This window comes from Bidens hawaiensis, unplaced genomic scaffold, assembly GCF_021521415.1.
Source record: "Bidens hawaiensis isolate Kalapana, Puna unplaced genomic scaffold, B.hawaiensis_p1.1 tig00020677_1, whole genome shotgun sequence".
In the NCBI taxonomy this organism is placed as follows: Eukaryota; Viridiplantae; Streptophyta; class Magnoliopsida; order Asterales; family Asteraceae; genus Bidens; species Bidens hawaiensis.
Genome location: NW_027493176.1, coordinates 262,242 through 271,049, shown reverse-complemented (window position 1 = coordinate 271,049; position 8,808 = coordinate 262,242). Strand labels below are relative to the sequence as shown.

General features: G+C 34.8%; 1 pseudogene across 1 annotated transcript; it reads left to right on the top strand.

The window, feature by feature from the left end:
• Nucleotides 1–5,750: 5,750 nt before the first annotated feature.
• On the top strand, nt 5,751–7,150 carry LOC143561462 (transcription factor MYB59-like; annotated as a pseudogene). The gene is made up of 3 exons (XR_013140307.1): nt 5,751–5,889; nt 6,075–6,204; nt 6,582–7,150. The product of XR_013140307.1 is annotated as a transcription factor MYB59-like (transcript).
• Nucleotides 7,151–8,808: the final 1,658 nt, after the last annotated feature.

Sequence of the window (8,808 nt, the reverse complement as noted above, 5' to 3'; positions counted from 1 at the left end):
AACACTACTACACATATACAATACACAAATATTGAATATATGTAATTAAACACTATTAAACTCAAAAATACATAGTAACACACATGTGTAATACAACGGTATCGCACAGTAATAAGTATGTGCATTACAGCGGGTGGTTTTTTTTTGTTTTCTTGTTTATTTTTTATTTTTTTCGAGCAAAGAGTAAGAAAATATAAGAATAATGGCAAAAACAGAAATTAAAAAATATTTTTTATTTTTAATTAAAAATAATTCTTTAGTACTTTTTAAGTTTTCTTTCTAAAGATAAATTTTCTCTTAATACTCTCTCTCTCTATATATATATAGAGAGAGAGTAGATAGATAGATTCAATAATAGGAAAAAAAAGGATAAAAAGAAAACCTTTTAGTATTTGAGAGATTGAAATAATAGATTGAATATATCTATCTTATGAAACTTTTTTTTAACAAAAATTACTTAATAAGACAAAGTAGCACGTAAGCATCCCCGTGTTTGGTTTGTAGTAGCATTCTTGCCATAAAGAGAAAACTTGGACCACACACAACTTTGCCATCACGGACATCTAGCTTTTGAATATTTCCCCCCACTTACGTAAGCGAAATATTTAGTATTTATGGTTGTAATAGTTCATAATCTTTTAATGGTTGTAAAGTAGTTTTAAATTTAAATGGTTAAGAGGTAACCATTAAGAGGTAGTCTCTTAACAATTTAGATTTAAGGTTATCTTTTAACTAGTAAGAGGCTATGAACCATTAAAAGATAGTCTTTTAATGATTATATCAAACAACTCCTAAATTTTACAAATGTTCTCACTGCTTTGTTTTATATATACTTTAATAAAAGGAAAATTGATGTCTAGTCTAACTGTATTAAACTATTAGATAAAGGTTAAATGGTAAGTGTTTCAAGTTCCATGGTTGTAAAAGAAGTGTAATATAGAAAGTAGAGTTAAAGATTGAATTTGTTCTAAAAAACACCTAGTTTTATAAGTTACAAATATCGTTTTTAAGCATTATGATTTTGGTCCCTAAAACAAATGCACGTGATAGAAATTATGTTAAGTACGTTGCAAACTAATTTTTGTCTTTTCACTTAGAAACAAAAATAAAAGTTTAAACTTAATAAAATAAAAAACCCACCAAGCACGTCCATGCTCTTTCATATTTCGAATCGCCTCAATCCCTCTCGAATGCTTTTCAGAGATCTTGAACCCACTAAAACCTCTCAAATCTCAAACTGGAAACACCATTCCATATCTCCATCTACAATGAATCACTTTAAATATTTATACATTTGCAATACGTTTAGTAGCCAAAATGCCGGCCCTCGATCCATGTTTTATGATCAAAATAAGAGGTAACTGTCTGACTCCGTGATTGTTTATTTTTATGTTCCGCAAGTATATACACCATCAATCATGCACCGTTTCATTGTCATCCTATCTTGGATTCTTGATGTATGATACATGCAGTCAACTTAAACGTTTTGAATTCACTTATTTGATCAAATTTATATATAAATACTTTTAAATTATAAAATTAGCTATAATTTACCAGTCATGTACATAATATCTCACAATAATATCAGACTTTGTATAATGTGGTTGATGGCTGGGGCGCTAACCCAATGATCATGTTAGCAATTTCTAGCTAGGTGCCAAACCCATTACACAATGGCCAAAGAAGGGCTCTAATGCGTTATGGCCGTTAGGGCTGACAATTGGATACCTGTTTAAAAAACTATAAGACATGTTAATCAAAAAAGTGTTGTATGTGTTTTTCTTATTTTCTTTAAATAACTAAAATTAGTAGGCTAGCTAGCTAGACTTCATTTTTCCTTATTGGCATATGAAACTTAAATCTGTCTTATAATCATGACATGTAAAGTAGTTAAATGAGTTGTAATCATGTCCAGCATTTGTGTTAAGTGCGTCGTTTCTAATATTTTATTACAGAATTGCCAGCCCAAATGGCCGGTATGGGGCACAAAGACCATTTTCACCAGGGTTTAATAGAAAGTGGAGAAGTGAGAGGTGAGTTCCATATATCCCCAATCAACCAATATATCATACTTTTTGATTTTAATCTTAATTTTGTTTCTTTCATTTGATTGTTAGTTAAAAACCGTTACATGATCAAGTTAAGTTAAAGAGTGAGTTAAGTTAAAGTTTCAATATCTATGTGATGGTGATGTGGCATGGTAATATGCCTTTTAACTTGAAACCATTGCTTAGTTTCTCAACCAAATTATTTTCATTATGGTAGTAACTTAAGTGACACATGTTTTCTTTGTTAAGTAAATAAGTGGAAAGACGCAGGGTAAAAGTACGTGAGATCCATACAAGAGCATATGAAAACTTGACCCACCTGCAGATCACTTTAATGATTCACTCCAATAACCATATACCTTGGAGCCAGGGTCAGATGAATACGAACATTGTGACCCAATCCATAGTCGAAAAGGTACACATATGTAATTTGTTCACTTATATTCAATACTTTATTAGAAGGTCGTGACGATACTAACTTAAAAAATGTATTCGTTATTGCGATAAACATAAGAGGAAAGTAGTTTGGGCTTCATTTTAATAAGTATAAACCAAAGCCATCACAAATAATAAATAATTAATATAATATATAAACTATATCACTACATTTTGTGTCACATAAAAAAGATAATATATAAATTATTTATGACACGGATCACATTTTGATATGACAAGTAGACAAAATAATCATTTTTAAGTTTTCTTCTAGCTATCTTATAAATGGCTTATGCCAGCATATATCTTCAGTGGAGATCGTACTATACTTAAGTATTATCTCATAATTCCTCTATTCCTCGTAGATGAGATATGCTTTGTTTGTCACAAGGCGTGTTTAATCTCATATGGGGAGCACACGGTACATTGTAAAGAGCTCCCGAGGTTAAAGTACCGACACGACTGGTTAGGGGTGTGCTCTTTGACATGTTCAGACGGACCAGAATTTCTTATAAGAAAGAAGCACATATGAATTTTTTGACTGACCCGATAGAGGAAGATCATCTCTTTGACCGACTGACATTTTGGTGTTTGGTTGGATAGGAGGAAAACAAACATGTGTAGATCTAACAAGGGATTCCCCTCTAATGGACTTAGGGAGTAGTGGTTTCGCAGTCAGTCAAGCTACTTTAAAAGTTTCTTCATGCAAGCAGGTGACTAAACATGAGAAGCCATGACTTGTCAACCAACATGTATTTATTCCATTTTCTTTTGACACTTTGGGTTTCCTCGATCAAGCCTGAAGCTGTGGAGTTACTTAGCCAAGTTCAACGGGTCATGCATAGTAATGCTATGACTCCAGGATCAGCCAATACAGTTGTTAAAAGATTGGGTTTTGCAATTCAAAAGGGAGCAGTGACGCAACTTATTGCCTGCTTACCTTCTGTTTCGGTGTAACCACTACTTTTCAGATTTATTTATACTAATTTTTAAAATAAATTGTGCATTTATAAATTATAGAATATAAAAGGCTTTCGATCAATGGAAACTATTGTTGATATCCCAACATAATGTGGCAATGAATTTATCGACAGGGAAAATCCGTATTAGGCAATTCAATAGACTCGGTTTCCACATGTCTCTTGATCGAAATAGCTAGCCAATTCAGTCTGTGTTGTTTATAAAGAAGAGAAAATGATCAATTCATTTATAGACATTTCGCTAGCATAATGACTAAATAGAACATTATCCTTACATGTTTTAGACAATTATAGTTTTAGAAATACAATTTCAATCACCATAATATCAAACTTTTCAAAAAAAAAAATCACAATAATGTCAACCTATCTATCTAATCATCCTAACGTATACGTAGGATCAAGTGATCAAAGCCCACAATAACATTACAATTAATTTAAGTACTTCTACAAAATTAAATGTTTGAGAAACTTACCAGTGCTCTTTTTGTCTTCAAATAAACCGCTCTAGCGCTCTTCACCAAATCAATGCAAAAAAGAAAACTTCAATATATATTACAAATACACAAAATTACCACATACCTAGTCCAAGTTTGAGCCTCAATATCTTACAGATTACCCTAGCTTTTAGAAAAATGATCAAACAAAATAGGTGTGTTTTCGCTTCTCGTTCTATCATGTATATATATAGTCCAAGCTTTTCTTCCACGTCTGTAGCATTCTCACTGTCAACGGTACCTCTCATGTAATACGACAAACAATATCTTCACTCACTGTTGCTGAGGTTGAATGTTTACCCTTAAGTAGATTGGAAAGAAGTAGTTGGTTCATATGCGCCTATTTTCGAATGCAAAGGCAAAGGAAGGCAGAAGCACAACGACGACTGTCTAGTATATTGCTAGCCATGTATGTGTACGCTATAATTGTGTATTCGTATGTTCGTCATGTTATGTGAATCTTAACCTAACAATGGCTGAGGGTATTTAATCATGCATTATTTTATTCACTTAGCAATGGCAAAAGCATTTTGTAAGATATGTCATATGTGGTTTCAAATAATTATAATACCAATGCATGTTCTTAGCTTATAGGAAAAGAACGATGATAAAACATAATCAGGAGTAACAACTACATCCATGATACAGAGAAATTAAATGGAAGGTTCCTCAAATAGCCCATGTTGATAAAGTTTTCAAAAAATTCCTAAAATGGCAAAAAAAAAAAAAAGTTGTTGGATCCAACGCAAACCATCTCTGATCCGACGGAATAATGTATTCAATCATAAGTCGTCACATGCCCGGTGGATCCAATGTTTCCCGAAATCATCCAACGGATCCGTGCGCGTTGACGTGAAAGAAAAAAAAAGAGTCGGCTCACGTTGCAGATCTTGTTTTCGTTGGATCCGACTGTTTAAGACGTCCGTTGAACCCTAGATTTTCAATTCAGGGTTTTTTGATTTCGAGTTCTAAAGTGAAACTGAACACTATGGCTGTGTTCTACACTTCTACTTGAAAAACTAAGCAATTTGCACTATGGATTTGCTTTATTTTGTGGAGAAATAGAAAGATAGAGATGGGGTTGATTATAGAAGTTTAGGGTTTGAGAGGTAAGAGTCGAGGAATCCGTCTGATACATTAAAATTCCGTCGTATTCGACGATTCTTTAACAAATTCCGTCGGGGTCATTAATACGTTGACACGTGGCGTGATTTTACGGGTCAACAAATTCCGTTGGACGGTGTTGAAAACCAATCCATTAATCTCTCTACATACTTGGGTGCAAACGAGCTGAGTTGCTTGGGAGCTACTTGAGCTCGGGTCAATAATTAGCTTGAAACGAGCCGGGCCAAGCTCAAGTTCATTTAACTTTTTCTCAAAATATATATAAAATAAAAAATATGTATATAAATTAATTAATAAATAAAAATACAAGCCAAGCTCGAGCTTGAAAAAACTACTCACAAACTGAGTTCGAGCTTTAGTAAAAGAGCTCGAAACGAGCTGAGCTCGAGCTCAAACTCAAGACCAGTTAAGCTCAGACTCAACTCATTTACAACCATGCACGCAACTTAATTAATTACTTATATTCATGATGATTTATTGTTTACAAATTTGAAGCAAAAAAACAATAACACATATTTTTACTCCCTTTGTGTTGAATATGCGTATATGCTCCTTATCATAAAATTCCACATTCCACTAAAAAAGAATTGAAAAACGTCACTATATATAACTCCACCAAAGCTAATTTCCAATGCACTTGCAACAAGTTAAAAGTTTCGTAGAGAGAGAGAGGGAGATAGAAAATGGGACAAGATGATGATCAAACAACGCGAAAAGGTCCATGGACGGAACAAGAAGATTTCCAGTTGATGTTTTATGTTCACATGTTCGGAGATCGCCAGTGGGACTTCATTGCCAAAGTTTCAGGTTTGAAGGTGGCGGGAGTAAAAACCAAACTATAAGCCTTAGGCTGCTATTTTTCTCACCGGAAAATATTTTCCAACTGTTAAAATTTTAATCGCAAATTAACGTTTTCTCTTGTGTATACCCCCAAAAAAATGAAAAAAATTGGGGATTATTTTTTTGTTTTTGTGGGATTTTTTGATTCTCAGGTTTGAAAAGAAATGGAAAAAGTTGCAGGCTGAGATGGGTTAATTATCTAAATCCTGGGCTGAAAAGAGGGAAGCTAGCTCCTCACGAAGAGCGCCTTGTTCTTGAACTTCATTCTAAATTTGGCAACAGGTTGGTATTATGATTAAAAGCATATGTTGTGAGTTCAAGTATCTTACAAAACTATATTGTGCAAAAGTTAAATTGCTTGAATAAAAAGAGCATTTTTATCTTTGTTTCTTAGTGTTTGTCTTCCTCTGAAAAAGAAAAATTCTTTAATAAATATCATGTTTGAATGAGTTCAAAATTTTCATTTTTGTAAACATATAAATACAAAATCAGTGTTTGTTCTTTGGTCCGTTTGCTATAGTTTTCCTGTAATATATGTCATCAAAGATTAAGTTGATTATATTGAAGAATGATAAGGGTACATATTTAAAATGTTAATATATGACAAATACAATAAGTTTGATTATCATGGTTCAACTTTAATGTTATAATGTTTTCAGGTGGTCTAAGATTGCACGCAAATTACCAGGACGAACTGATAACGAGATCAAGAACTACTGGAGAACTCATATGCGGAAAAAAGCTCAAGAGAAGAAAAGGGCAATACAAGGATGTGCATCTCCGTCACTGTCGCAGTGCTCTTCCTCTTCATCAACATGCATTACCGTGGTGTCCATGCCAATGATCGAGACGAAAGAAAGAAGCTTCTATGACACCGGGGGAGTCGAAAAGATAACCGCCATGAAAGGGAAAAACAATAACAATTTCAAGAGTGGTGCTACTAGTGTTAGTGATTCAAGTAAGGGACAAGAAGGGTGTAATAACTGGATGGACGAAATATGGAAGGATTTAAGAGTTATTACCAGATGATAGTATAAAAATAAAGCCATTTTTTGATCCTTATAGTGAAATAGCACCGTCACTGACGACATGGGACAGCTGTCTGAGCACTTCATGGACGATGGACGGCCAAGAAGAGTTCTCTGGAAACACTTTTGATCTAACAAGCCAGCAATTTAGTTCAGAACTAACTGATTAATTGATTTGGTGTTGATATACTCAATAATCTTTAGTAAAGCACTCTAATAATCTCCCTTTTCAGTACTAGATATCATCAAGGTCAAATCTTTAATATATGCATCTACTAATCAGGTATGTACCTAGATTAAGGATGAACAAGAAATAAACTTTGCTCTATGCATGTGTGCCTTTTATCAGAAGAATTTTATGTATCCTTGCATAACTTCTATTATAACAATAATAAAAATTATGTTATCTCAATAGATTTCCGTTCATATATATACTTGGGTTATCATACAATAAGTTTGGCCGTCGACTAGCTGTCGATAATATCCATCTGTAATTTGTTGTAAACCAAATTACCCAACCCTGAGTTTGACATATTTTTACGAAAGATTACCGTCAGTAACACCTTTACTAACGATATATCCAACGGTTGTAAACCGTCGGTGAAAGTCAGTAGCTTTGTTGTGTTTCTGGTATTTAGTATTTACATTTTCCCAATTGGGCTTTAATAATCTAAACACTCTTAATAATATTAATACAATAGAAGAACATAAACATGCAGTTTCTTGGAGCATTTATTTTCTATGTACAAAAGTGTAAAGTTTTTAGGGTGTCAGCAGTGAGCAAATCTGCTAGAAGATTTATCACATATTATAAATCAAATTTTATTTACACAAATGTACGCATATTATATAAATAATATTTTTAAGTTCTTATAAGCGTTATTATGGATAAACGAAATTGAAGAGGTATGTACCCGCCTCAACACCGAGCAAGGCGGGTCAACCCACAAGATAAAGACATTATGAAGACACAAAGCCAAAACCTATGCCCATGGCGCATACAAAACATCCTCAGGCATCATATGCCCAGGCACACATATGCTCGCGCATCACATATGCGCGCGGCGCATCAGCGCGCGGCGCATATCACATGCTCGTGCATATCACATCTGCCCAGACACACATGCTCGCGCATCACATATGCGCGCAGCGCATCAGCGCGTGGCGCATATCACATGCTCGTGCATATCACATCTGCGCATGAAATATCTGCGCGTGAGAATAAAGAGAAGACCTCGCGCATCCTCAGGATGGGCGCATATCACACGTGCGCATAATCAACCTCGTCCTTATCCCAATCAGGATTAGGGCAACCTTGATTGTGCACGTCAAACAACCTTCCAGAAGGCATCTTTTTAAGGAGAAAGAATATGCTGATGTTGATAGCTGCCAAATGAAAGGTCGACAACTCAGCATGACACATGTGTTACCACGTGATTACAACCAACGAGAAAGCGCCAGGTGTCCCAGAGGACACGTGGCGCAGTGCGATTGGAGGAAGCCAACGAGGTTGAGCCCAACCGGTGGTAACCCTAGCACTATAAATACAGCATCAACTCCACTTTGATGACACATTCATACTCAATCATTGACAGTTACAAGCAGTGATAACACATTCAATCATATTGAATCACATTCACTCACAGTCAGTTACATACAAACAGACAGTCTCACAATCAAGAGGGTATTCAGCTATTCAGCAATACCCTGGAGATTCTCTTACACACATTATTATCTTCTCCACAAAGATACTGATTCTCACGCCGGAGGGTTACCCCAAAGAGGACCCCTCTGTCCCTTTCTGAGGGGTAAGTAACGGCGCTGTTCATTTTGTAGGTGGAAGAACACTGATCCAGAA